Below are 14516 nucleotides of genomic sequence, written 5' to 3'. Positions count from 1 at the left end.
ACAATCAATTAAATTCGTTATAAATAGTTCCAATAGTTCTTGTAAGCAAAGTTATTTTTTATCCATTTAACGAACCAACGAAGAATAATAACAAAACCAAGATTTTTCTTTTTCCGAATCATTAATAAGAGACAATTCTAGATGAAAAATATTTCAATTTTTTATGCTAGACATTTCTCAGTATTATTTGATTGAAAAAGAAAATATTTCTCTTCGTTTTTCACATTCAAATGTGAGATAATGTTTTTCATTTCTTTTTTAATATTATGAATAAAATCATTATTTAATCCAATAATATACCATATGCTTATAAAAAATTTATAAACAACTTAATTAGCATAGTCTTACAACCCTCAACCATATGTAGTCCAAGCAGCACTATAAAATTAATTCAAGTACATAACAGCATGGACTGCGATATGCGTTCAAAATGTCGATGTTCATGTGTCCTGCAGTTCACACGATGACGCACAGTTTGCTGCGTTCTTCATCGACCCATGAGCCGAGTGATCCACCGCTTAGAGTTTTATAATTCATTTTTATATAATATCAATATTGTTTTTATTGAAAGAAATTAAAAATACACCATTTTACTGGCATATATCAATTCCTTCAATAAATTTATTTTTATACCTAAAAATAAATGTTGCGATATGTCTTAGTTTCATATAAGCATTATGTATCATAAAAATCTGGTTATGGTTTGCTATTTTGGGTGACACATACTGCAAAATTTATATAAAACATTAACCTGATGGATGACAGGTACAAACATTGTATATTTTAGGTTGTTGCATTAGCCAACGTATGCTCATAACATAGATGAACAATACATATTCGCAACGCGTGTATATTATGGTCCATATACACACACACTTATTTTGAATACCACATTCAAAATTATTTTAATTTTAATTCGACTTCTACTTTCAAATTTTGTTCAGTTTCTTCGATTTCCATTTTCGAGAATTTGTTTTTATAGGAAACGCCATTGTTGTAGTAGGTACTGCCACAAATACGCACAACAACATTAATAATGTTAAAGTCTTTTTATGAGGTTGCCAAGCCCCACATATAAAATAAAAGCCATCTTCATTTTATTTTGACTTTAACTTTTGATTCCGTGGAATCATTTTGTAATATTTTTATTTTGGTAAATTGTATTTATTTGTATTATAACAAATGTTTATTAACGATAAGGATATTATACAATAATGATCCTTCCGCAGGTTCACCTACGGAAACCTTGTTACGACTTTTACTTCCTCTAAATAATCAAGTTCGGTCAACTTTTGCGAAACAACCGTAACACGCAAGGCGTCACAGTGATCACGTCCGGAGACCTCACTAAATAATTCAATCGGTAGTAGCGACGGGCGGTGTGTACAAAGGGCAGGGACGTAATCAATGCGAGTTAATGACTCACACTTACTGGGAATTCCAAGTTCATGTGAACAGTTTCAGTTCACAATCCCAAGCATGAAAGTGGTTCAGCGGTTTACCCGGACCTCTCGGTCTAGGAAATACACGTTGATACTTTCATTGTAGCGCGCGTGCAGCCCAGGACATCTAAGGGCATCACAGACCTGTTATTGCTCAATCTCATTATTGCTAGACGCAATTTGTCCATTTAAGAAGCTAGTGTCCTTATAATGGGACAAACCAACAGGTACGGCTCCACTTACATAAACACATTCAAACACAATAAACATTTTACTGCCACCATGAATGAAGGCTACATAAGCTTCAGCACCATAATCCTGAAGATATCTATTTAATATATTTGAGTCTCGTTCGTTATCGGAATTAACCAGACAAATCACTCCACGAACTAAGAACGGCCATGCACCACCACCCATAGATTCGAGAAAGAGCTATCAATCTGTCTTACACACTTATGTTCGGACCTGGTAAGTTTTCCCGTGTTGAGTCAAATTAAGCCGCAGGCTCCACTCCTGGTGGTGCCCTTCCGTCAATTCCTTTAAGTTTCAGCTTTGCAACCATACTTCCCCCGGAGCCCAAAAGCTTTGGTTTCCCGGGAAGCGACTGAGAGAGCCATAAAAGTAGCTACACCCAATTGCTAGCTGGCATCGTTTATGGTTAGAACTAGGGCGGTATCTGATCGCCTTCGAACCTCTAACTTTCGTTCTTGATTAATGAAAACATCTTTGGCAAATGCTTTCGCTTAAGTTAGTCTTACGACGGTCCAAGAATTTCACCTCTCGCGTCGTAATACTAATGCCCCCAAAACTGCTTCTATTAATCATTACCTCTTGATCTGAAAACCAATGAAAGCAGAACAGAGGTCTTATTTCATTATCCCATGCACAGAATATTCAGGCATTTGAAGCCTGCTTTAAGCACTCTAATTTGTTCAAAGTAATAGTACCGGCCCACAATAACACTCGTTTAAGAGCACTAGTGCAGGTTTTTAAATAGGAGGAACATATGAAAAAATACAAGTATTTAATCACATATAAGAACTCCACCGGTAATACGCTTACATACATAAAGGTATAGTACTAACCACAATTGTAAGTTGTACTACCCGTATGAAGCACAAGTTCAACTACGAACGTTTAACCGCAAACAACTTTAATATACGCTATTGGAGCTGGAATTACCGCGGCTGCTGGCACCAGACTTGCCCTCCAATTGGTCCTTGTTAAAGGATTTAAAGTGTACTCATTCCAATTACAGGGCCTCGGATATGAGTCCTGTATTGTTATTTTTCGTCACTACCTCCCCGAGCTGGGAGTGGGTAATTTACGCGCCTGCTGCCTTCCTTAGATGTGGTAGCCGTTTCTCAGGCTCCCTCTCCGGAATCGAACCCTGATTCCCCGTTACCCGTTGCAACCATGGTAGTCCTAGATACTACCATCAAAAGTTGATAGGGCAGACATTTGAAAGATCTGTCGTCGGTACAAGACCATACGATCTGCATGTTATCTAGAGTTCAACCAATATAACGATCTTGCGATCGCTTGGTTTTAGCCTAATAAAAGCACATGTCCCATAAGGTTCATGTTTTAATTGCATGTATTAGCTCTAGAATTACCACAGTTATCCAAGTAACTGTTAACGATCTAAGGAACCATAACTGATATAATGAGCCTTTTGCGGTTTCACTTTTAATTCGTGTGTACTTAGACATGCATGGCTTAATCTTTGAGACAAGCATATAACTACTGGCAGGATCAACCAGAATAATGTTTTTCCTTCATATTCCATTCATATATTTTGAATCGAAATAAGCAATATAATAGATATATAGATATATAGATTTTTCACTTTATATAATTCCATGATTTTTATTATATTGAATAAAATTCAATATTTCGCCTTTGGGTAAAATTTTAAATATATAAGTAAAAAATCCATTCGATTACGGCCATTTTTATATAGCATTCGTAATCCATATTTTCATTTTTAATTTATACTTGTTTTACCAATATAACAAGAATTTCATCTAATTATTGTAATATATATATTTCTATAATTTTATCTTTTTATACATACATATTTCATTATAAAATATCATTTTATTTCCAACATACATAATTATTGTATCCACACATGTACAATTTTTGTTTAACCAATATAAATATTAAGTTAAATCATTTGCATTTTGAAGATAAATTTAAAATTTATCTCTTTTCATATATATCTCTGGTAATATATAACATAAAACCAAGCGCATATGATAATATTTCCACATTTAATATATAATTTTATATTTCTTTCATAAGAATCCATATTTGTATTATACCGTAACGATATAATAATCCAACTATACGGCAGGTAATAAATTAATATTTGCCTGCCTCCAAAAATTAACGATAATATATGGAAACGATTTGTTATTCTATATATAATAGAAACTTGACTTTTGTTTCAACGATATTATCTATAAAGCGTATATTCCTATTATCCGCGGAGCCAAGTCCCGTGTTCTATAGAACTGAGAAACAAATTTGTACGGATAATAATATACTTTATTGTATGTAACCAATATAAACATAATCCCGAAATAAATATTTCGAATAATGCGGCGAGGTCGGCAACCCACTGCCTACCTATAGTAGTTTTTGAACCCGCTGTCCTCAAAGCGGGTATTTTCAATTCCGTTTGCCACCCAACATACGGGCTATTCTCTTATATATTAAGAGATTATAGGAACATTTCATTTTTTTTCCATTATTCATATATAATATGATTATTTTTTCCCTATACATATAATAATTAATCATTTTCATATGTATATTATTTAATTTACTCATATTATTGCCAAAATCATATGAATACATAAGTTTTGAAACAATATGAGAGGTCGGCAACCACTGCCTACCTATAGTAGTTTTTGAACCCTCTGTCGTAATTCCGGTCGTTTACACTACTATACCCTCTCACTATAATGGCTTTTCTCTATAATACTAAGAGAATGTGGGATATTTTCAGCATTTTTTCCCTTATACATATAATAATTAATATTTTCATATGTATATTATTTAATTTACTCATATATTGCCAAAATCATATGAATACATAAGTTTTGAACAATATGAGAGGTCGGCAACCACTGCCTACCTATAGTAGTTTTTGAACCCTCTGTCGTAATTCCGGTCGTTTACACTACTATACCCTCTCACTATAATGGCTTTTCTCTATAATACTAAGAGAATGTGGGAATATTTCAGCATTTTTTCCCTTATACATATAATAATTAATCATTTTCATATGTATATTATTTAATTTACTCATATTATTGCCAAAATCATATGAATACATAAGTTTTGAACAATATGAGAGGTCGGCAACCACTGCCTACCTATAGTAGTTTTTGAACCCTCTGTCGTAATTCCGGTCGTTTACACTACTATACCCTCTCACTATAATGGCTTTTCTCTATAATACTAAGAGAATGTGGATATTTTCAGCATTTTTTCCCCTATACATATAATAATTAATAATTTTCATATGTATATTATTTAATTTACTCATATATTGCCAAAATCATATGATACATAAGTTTTTGAACAATATGAGAGGTCGGCAACCACTGCCTACCTATAGTAGTTTTTGAACCCTCTGTCGTAATTCCGGTCGTTTACACTACTATACCCTCTCACTATAATGGCCTTTTCTCTATAATACTAAGAGAATGTGGGATATTTTCAGCATTTTTTCCCTTATACATATAATAATTAAATCATTTTCATATGTATAATTATTTTAATTTACTCCATATTATTGCCAAAATCATATGAATACATAAGTTTGAAACAATATGAGAGTCGGCAACCACTGCCTACCTATAGTAGTTTTTGAACCCTCTGTCGTAATTCCGGTCGTTTACACTACTATACCCTCTCACTATAATGGCTTTTCTCTATAATACTAAGAGAATGTGGGATATTTTCAGCATTTTTTCCCTTATACATATAATAATTAATCATTTTTCATATGTATATTATTTAATTTACTCATATTATTGCCAAAAATCATATGAATACATAAGTTTTGAAACAATATGAGAGGTCCGGCAAACCACTGCCTACCTATAGTAGTTTTTGAACCCTCTGTCGTAATTCCGGTCGTTTACTACTACTATACCCTCTCACTATAATGGCTTTTCTCTATAATACTAAGAGAATGTGGGATATTTTCAGCATTTTTTCCCTTATACATATAATAATTAATAATTTTCATATGTATATTATTTAATTTACTCATATTATTGCCAAAATCATATGAATACATAAGTTTTGAACAATATGAGAGGTCGGCAACCACTGCCTACCTATAGTAGTTTTTGAACCCTCTGTCGTAATTCCGGTCGTTTACACTACTATACCCTCTCACTATAATGGCTTTTCTCTATTATACTAAGAGAATGTGGGATATTTTCAGCATTTTTTCCCTTATACATATAATAATTAATAATTTTCATATGTATATTATTTAATTTACTCATATAATTGCCAAAATCATATGAATACATAAGTTTTTGAACAATATGAGAGGTCGGCAACCACTGCCTACCTATAGTAGTTTTTGAACCCTCTGTCGTAATTCCGGTCGTTTACACTACTATACCCTCTCACTATAATGGCTTTTCTCTATAATACTAAGAGAATGTGGGAATATTTCAGCATTTTTTCCCCTATACATATAATAATTAATAATTTTCATATGTATATTATTTAATTTACTCATATAATTGCCAAAATCATATGAATACATAAGTTTTGAACAATATGAGAGGTCGGCAACCACTGCCTACCTATAGTAGTTTTGAACCCTCTGTCGTAATTCCGGTCGTTTACACTACTATACCTCTCACTATAATGGCTTTTCTCTATAATACTAAGAGAATGTGGGAATATTTCAGCATTTTTTCCCTTATACTTTATACATATAATAATTAATACATTTTCATATGTATATTATTTAATTTACTCATATTATTGCCAAAATCATATAAATACATAAGTTTTGAACAATATCAGAGGTCAGCAACGGTCTTTCCTCTATAATACTAAGATAATTGGAATATTTCATCATTTTTTCCTTATACATTTATACATATAATATTAATCATTTTATATGTATATTATTTAATTTACTCATATAATTGCCAAAATCATATAAATACATAAGTTTTGAACAATATCAGAGGTCGGCAACGGTCTTTCCTCTATAATACTAAGATAATATGGGAATATTTCAGCATTTTTTCCCTTATACATATAATAATTAATCATTTTCATATGTATATTATTTAATTTACTCGTATAATTGCCAAAATCCTATGAAGACATAAGAGAATACAATATGAGAGGTCGGCGCAACCATAATATAGTAGTTGATGACGAGGTGTTTTGGCAACTTGATACAATTCTTTAAAAAGTTCTTTATATTAATTATATGATAGGGACAATATCATATGCGTCACTAAATTTGATGACGAGGTGTTTGGCAACGTGACACACAAATCATTAAAGTCTTTATATTAATTATATGAATAGAGACAATATCATATGCGTCACTAAATTGATGACGAGGTATTTGGCAACACTTGATAGAATTCTTTAAAGTCTTTATATCAAAAATTATATGATAGGGACAATATCATATGCGTCACTAAATGATGACGAGGTGTTTGGCAACTTGACACAATTCATTAAAGTCTTTATATTAATTATATGATAGAGACAATATCATATGCGTCCACTAAATTGATGACGAGGTATTTGGCAACTTGATATAATTCTTTAAAGTCCTTTAATATCAAATATTATATGATAGGGACAATATCATATGCGTCACTAAATTGATGACGAGGTGTTTGTTTGGCTACAGGAAAAATCATTTATTTTATCGAATCATCAAGCAAAGGATAAGCTTCAGTGGATCGCAGTATGGCAGCTGCTCAACCACTTACAACACCTTGCCTGTTACAAAAGTCGTTTACAATTGATTCTAGGCTTGTCATTGTATTAAATAATGCTTTTATATGTAACTAGCGCGGCATCAGGTGATCGAAGATCCTCCTAATTTACTATGTTACAAATTACATTGGCATCACATCCATTGTCGTTTATAAAATAAATTATAAACTTTAAATGGTTTAGAAAGCCATACAATGCAAATTGCCCCTTATTTATCATTGCAGTCCAGCACGGATACGACCTTAGAGGCGTTCAGGCATAATCCAACGGACGTAGCGTCATACCACTGTTCGCTCGAACAAGTATTGTGCCATTGGTCCGTACCTGCGGTTCCTCTCGTACTACGCAGGAATGCTGTCGCAACAACGTTTTGTCATTAGTAGGGTAAAAACTAACCTGTCTCACGACGGTCTAAACCCAGCTCACGTTCCCTTGCATGGGTGAACAATCCAACGCTTGGTGAATTTTGCTTCACAATGATAGGAAGAGCCGACATCGAAGGATCAAAAAGCGACGTCGCTATGAACGCTTGGCCGCCACAAGCCAGTTATCCCTATGGTAACTTTTCTGACACCTCTTGTTAAAAACTCTTTAAACCAAAAGGATCGATAGGCCGAGCTTTTGCTGTCCCTGTGTGTACTGAACACCGAGATCAAGTCAGCATTTGCCCTTTTGCTCTATGTGTGGTTTCTGTCCGCACTGAGCTGGCCTTGGGACACCTCCGTTATTATTTGAGAGATGTACCGCCCCAGTCAAACTCCCTACCTGGCAATGTCCTTGAATTGGATCATACCTGAGTAATTGGAGTTATACCAAATTTTCAAATCAAAAATACATAAATGCATCGTTTTATTAAAGAATTTGTTTGCGATTATATAACAAACTCGTGATACTTTGATCAAGAAGCTTGCATCAAAACCCAATACCATAAGATATAATAAATATATCCGTATAATGGCTAGGAAATGATACACGTTCCATTTAATCAAGTAAGTAAGGAAACAATAAGAGTAGTGGTATTTCATTGACGATACCAAACCGAGGTCTAATATCTCCCACTTATTCTACACCTCTTATGTCTCCTTACACTGCCAGATTAGAGTCAAGCTCAAAAGGGTCTTCTTTCCCCGCTAATTATTCCAAGCCCGTTCCCTTGGCTGTGGTTTCGCTAGATAGTAGATAGGGACAACGACGACTTTTCAGATCTCTCCGAACTTGTTTTACGTGGCGTGTTCCACACTGAAGGGATTACAACCACGACACCCTGAACACCCACAAGTGGTGCATGTATCAACATGGTGTATGTGTCTGGATACGCCAGACAAGCGTCCCGGACTAGAAGCTATAGCTATGTACATAGCGACCACCCCGGTAGCAATTCGAGTACTTGCTTGCCGGGCAAGCACTCCCCCTTGCTGAGGAGCGAGATCTACCTAAAATCTCTACTGATCTCTGGGTCACAGCACCCGAGTTTTGCGCAACTAGCACCGTAACTCAAACGTCGAGCACGAAGGCTCTACCCGCGATATGGGTACCAACCACAGCCACCACGATACTCCCACCAGGGGGCCTACCTCAATGAGCAGTCTTGGATAGCTGCACAACCCGTGGTACCGAAAGAGAGGCTCGGTGGGCCTCCTCCTTTTGCTCCGACAAGCAGGGTTAGAGGGACCTATGGCTATATTAGTCGCCTCTTACGACAAGCAATAGCGGACTGTGGAAGTATTCTCGCCCGCTAACCACACGGCGAAGTTGTTGGGCTAAACACCCCTCCTCCTACGGAACACTTCGTCCGCAAACACTGCCAGCCGTTGAGTCCTCTGTTGATCTTCCAGGATTCTATCGAAGGTCCAGTTTTCGCCAAGGCGCTGCACTCCAAGTCCATCGAGGTTCCGCAAATCTGCATATAGGGGGCAAGCGCACAATATGTGCATCCAGTCCTCATATGGATCTCCACAAGCGCAAGCAGTGGTATCGCTGAGGGCTCTCCCTTGCAAAAATGCGTTAAACGACCCGTGACCTGTCAGCAGGTAAGACGTCCTCATCGAGAATCCAAATCTTGGATCCCGATAGGCGAGAGTGACATATGGGATGAATTTATGCGTCACCCGTCCTGGTTCGCTGTCATCATCCCATCTGTTCTGCCAACTCTGCAGTAAGCACTCTTCTAGGCGAGTCTTCCTCTGCTTCCAGCTTAGACACGTAGTGTCCTCGTCATATAGCCAGTCGTTCTCCTCCAGCGGGTATCCACGCTTCAGCTTGTATTTGACCGCTAAAAACTTAGCAGCCAAGTCAAGCGGGGGAGCTCCACCAAGTACCTGCAGTGCCACTGTGGACACTGTTCGGCATACCGAAAGGCATCCAAGCAGGATTAGCCTCTGGCAGGAGGCTAGTCGTCTCCGGGCGGCTACTTGCTCGGCGGTGTCATACCATACCGGGGCACCAAACAGCACACAAGGTGCCATGAGTCCGTCATATATGGTCCGCCTGGCTCGAGGACTGAAGCCCCAGTCGGCTCGAAGCACACGCGCCAATGCTCCAACGACTCCGGTCATCCGCTGGCGAAGCGAAGCTATGTGCGTGAGGAATTTCATTCCTTCACTGACCGTGATGCCAAGGTACCGACAGCTACGCACATACGGAAGGTTCGCTCCAGCAAACCTCACCGTAGGCGCACGTCTCAAGGCACCTTTTAGCAGCATTATTACCGTTTTGCTGGTCGAGACGGCAACGCCAACTTCCGCTCCCCACGCTTTCTACGATGGACATCAGCTGTGCTCCTTTTTCCTCTAGCATAGCTCGGGAATTTCCCTCGACGAGAAGCAGCAAGTCATCAGCGTATGCACTCAGCTGGCAATACGGCTGGAGACGCTGAAGCAGTACATCCATCAGAATGTCCCAGATAAATGGGCCACTGATTGACCCCTGCGGGCAGCCTCTAGTTACCGGTACTTCCACAGTACCGGAACTGCTTCGGATCACTGCTCTTCGGCCGGAGAAAAAGCTCTGCCACAAGCCCATCTCCCGGCATCCCAAGTCTGCTAGTCGGCGGAGTGCAGCACTCCATTCGACGTTGTCGAATGCTCCTTTGAAGTCCACGAATGTGCCGAGCACGTATTGCGCCGGGCTGGCACAAACACTGCTCTTCACGTGTCTCCAAGCATCCTCCACACATCGTCCTTGGCGAAATCCAAACTGCCATCTGCAGCCTTCCGGAAGAACTTCTCTCACACGATTCACCATGATGGCCTCGAGCACCTTACCAAAGACTGGCAGCAAGCATATTCCTCTATATGAGGAGGGCTCACACTTGTCCTTATCTGGCCCTTTGAGCAGCGAGACAACTCGTGGGCACTTCCACTCGGCGGGAAAGTATCCTAATCGGATGCATCGGGAAAACAACGATGCTAGGTGCTCGGGTATGGCGCGCCAGACTGCCTTGCAGATAGTGCCATTGATGCCGTCCAAGCCGGGAGAGCGCCTGCTCTTCAACCCGGGCAACACATGCATCAACCTCGAATTCTTCGAGGGCCGGTGGGACTTCCTCCGCGATGGCAGTCGGTGCTTCAGACTCCGCAACTGGGAAGAAATTGCGGAGGAGCACTCGTGCACAGTCACCCCAATCAGTGATGAGCTCGCCATTCACGCGGAGGCACCCAATCTCCGTGCACTTTCTGCGGCCTCGGCAAATCTTGTAGACGCGCCCCCATGGGTCGTCGGCAATGATCTCCCACGAAGCGTTTCCAGTCATCCATTTTCGCCCTCCCAATGAGCTTCTTGTAGTTTGCTGAGGCCCGCCTCAGCTCGACCACTACACGCTCTATAGCGGCACCGTCATCACGACGCCTTCCATCTTGGAGTAGGCGACGAAGTCTCCGGACTTCGCGCCTTGCAGCGCAGAGGTCGGCAGTCCACCAACGTGCTCTCCTGTTGGGCGATCGAATTGACTTTCTTCCCAGCGCAATATCACATACATTATGTACTATACTGCGCAGGGTCGAAACTTGCTGGTCCAACGGCGACTCTGAGAAGTTTTCCGGAAGTTCGGCTGCTCTACTCACCATTTCCTCCTTGAACAATCGCCAACGTGCATTGGAGAAGTTCCAGGACGGCACAGGAGCTATGCTCTCAACTGCCTGCGCGCGGTAGTTGGTTCGGCCACAACAGTAATGATGTTGTGGTCACTCAATTCCCACTCGTCCACTCTCCACTCATATGTGGCCCACATAGATGCTGCCTCATTGGACGATTGTCACGTCGATATCGCTAGTAGCTCTGTGATTGTCGAACGTGTACACCCTCTGTTGACTGGTTTAGGGCGGCGACTCTTGCCTCCAGCATCCACTCTGACAGCAGCTCACCCCGTCTGTAGTTAGCTTGCCCCTCGGCATGACGAGAGAGTTTGCTAAGCCACATGGGGGACACTGCATTCGCGTCGAGGCCCAGGATTGCGGGGGGTTCTGCTGGCCTGCAGCAGGACCGCATCCATGTACCGGAGGTACGGTTCCAGAGGTGCATCGAACTGGCAGTATGCGGCGCAAAGGAAGATTGAGCCAAAGCTCCCTTTAACGACCAGACATACGCCATAATCCGTGGTGAGGGTCTCCACTGGCATACAGATGGCTTTCCTGTTGATCTACTAGGATGGCTGCCTTCCTCGCCGATCGGTGAAAATTCTAATTCCTTCAGGCAGCACATCCATTCCGTCCCCGCCGAGATACGGCTCCTGCACCAGCGCGAACATAGACTCCGATCTCCTGAGTCGGACTCCGAGCTCGATGGTCGCAGCTCTGCCTCGGCCACAGTTCGCTTGGATGAAGCTAAACATTAATGTCTAGCTTGCACCCTCGCCAGCAACGCCCCGTATATCGGGCACACGTTCGAGAGCATGTAATGCCCCGAGGGTTGCCCTCTGTGACGGCAGTTCCGGCAGTCCACCGGGTTTTGGCACTTTGCCGCGGTGTGGCCTTGTTGCCCGCACTGGCGGCAGACATTGTCCTTCTGCCGGCATTCGCTGACCTTGTGGTCGAAACCCACGCATCTGTGGCAGGCGTATGTGCGGACCTGTGCTCGGCATCGGAATGAGAACCACTTGATGTAGACACGACCTACATCAAGCTTCGCCATCGCGCGGTCGTCTACCTCTAGCGTTACATTTACTGTTGGCGCCGTCGGTTACCGACCACGCCTTGGTCACCAGGTGCACGGACTTCTTAAATTGGGACATAGTCATATCGCTGTCGAAGTTATTTCCATGCAGCTCCTGCATGAATTCCTCAGGGCCGATAGCTGTGTCGACGTCATAGACGACGACCTTCGGCTTCTCGGCCGCATTCCGTGCCACATTTAGCCCAACTTCAGCGAACCTCTTTGATGCTACCACCTTCTGCAGCTCTCCAACTGAAGGAGTACGAATGATCGCACCACCACCTCGACGGAGCTCACGTACCTCATGTACTCTGACTCCGAGGGAGGGTGCAACCATCGTTCGCACCTTTTCCGCTATAGCTTTCCCCGATAGCGCAGGGTCGTCGCACTTCACCACCGCTGACCACGTCTCGCGAACCTTGGTGGTCCGCGGGGCAGCGATGGGTGCAACCTGTGGCATCTGGGGAGCATTGGCGGCCGTATTCTTTAACGGATTCGACGACGGCGGCGGCGGTGGCGGCATAGCGAGCCGCGTCTCCAGTTCTCCACACCGGAGCATTAACGCCAGCACCAGCTCATCGTAGCGGCTGATAGCATACGAGAGCTCTTCCGTGTCCACTTCTCCTAGGCTGCGGAAGCTGCTTCTCACCATGCGCTGGGTGGCCGACAGCTCTGCCATCATGGCTGCTTGCCCAGCACGGGCGGCAGCGGTAGCGGCAGTGGCAGTGGTGGCAACAATTTTAGCAGCAGTGGAAACGGCGGAGGCAGCAGTGTGGTCGGCAGCAGGGGCAGCAGTAGGATCAACAGCGGTGGCAGCAGCGTGGGGGGGGTAGCCGCCCGGGCGTCCTCCAGCGACGAAAACGCCTCCTCCAGTACACCAACGGGTTCTGGCACTCCATTCGATGCCAGGGCAACCAATTTCGCCTGCGTCGGCGCCGAGCTCTTAGAGGCCAGATGGCTTCTGCGCCTGCTCGTTGGACTTCCTCGAAGCACTACTTCCGCTCAAGGCACTCGCGCTGCTGTCGCTCTCGATCGGCATAACTCCGATGGTGGCTCCTCCTACCGTCGACGCCAGCAACCGTATGCTCGTTTGCTCAGTGACAAAAGGTAGATGCTCTAGAGCTCCACCTATCGGTAGCGTCTGGTAGCACTAAAACTGTCCCTATACACAAACCCTAGCAGTGACTGCCACCAATAAGCTTTTTGACAGCTGCTCAAAATTTATATATTACCATTATTTGCGATGTTTATGCCTTTATTGATGTTATGCCAAGACAGCAAGCAAATGTTTTGAACCAAACGTTTTAGCTAAGTCCAATCTCGGGAAAACCCGCTCAGGTACATGAACTGTTTAAAACAACCGAGACTGCCTCTCATAACCTGGACGCTAATGATATGACTATCATATTTGCTGAGGAGACCCTTCGCTATCAATCTTTTAACGGATTGACCACTCCAGATCCCCCTCCAGTTCAGGGTGGCAATGTCACCTGCGGCTTCGAATCTGCGACGCAATTCAGTTCGTATGTCCGGTCTGTCGTATCTATTGATTTTGCGCTGGTGCGCATCATCCATAGAGTGTCCGTCTGTCACAATTTGTATGTCGATCACATCAATGTGATTTTGTCGTAGTGCCACCAGGTCCGGTTTATTAAGGCCGGATTCGCACTGCAGACTTGGTTCAACAATGACCGCGCAGCCTCTCTCCTCAAGTCCCCGCTTGATTCGATTTACTACGCAGTTGTGTCTAGCTACGCGCCTCCCATGCGATCGGTAACATTTTTGCATTATATGGTTGTTGTTTCGGGAGCGTCACATCCTGCACGACACTGTCGTTCCAATTCGTGCCTTCCCTTGTAGTACGAGACTTCGTGGGGTAGGGCATTTATCCGCAGACGAATACCGTCTATATATTCC

General features: G+C 42.1%; 2 non-coding genes across 2 annotated transcripts; both read right to left on the bottom strand.

The window, feature by feature from the left end:
- Window positions 1-347: 347 nt before the first annotated feature.
- LOC117149723 lies at window positions 348-526 on the bottom strand. The gene has a single exon (XR_004460476.1). It is a non-coding gene; the product is annotated as a 5.8S ribosomal RNA (ribosomal RNA).
- Window positions 527-1212: 686 nt separating this feature from the next.
- LOC117149725 lies at window positions 1213-3208 on the bottom strand. The gene has a single exon (XR_004460478.1). It is a non-coding gene; the product is annotated as a small subunit ribosomal RNA (ribosomal RNA).
- Window positions 3209-14516: the final 11308 nt, after the last annotated feature.

Source organism: Drosophila mauritiana, unplaced genomic scaffold (genome assembly GCF_004382145.1).
Source record: "Drosophila mauritiana strain mau12 unplaced genomic scaffold, ASM438214v1 U_293, whole genome shotgun sequence".
NCBI lineage: Eukaryota > Metazoa > Arthropoda > Insecta > Diptera > Drosophilidae > Drosophila > Drosophila mauritiana.
The sequence above is the reverse complement of the archived record's forward strand: the minus strand, read 5'-3'. Positions and strand labels throughout refer to the sequence as shown.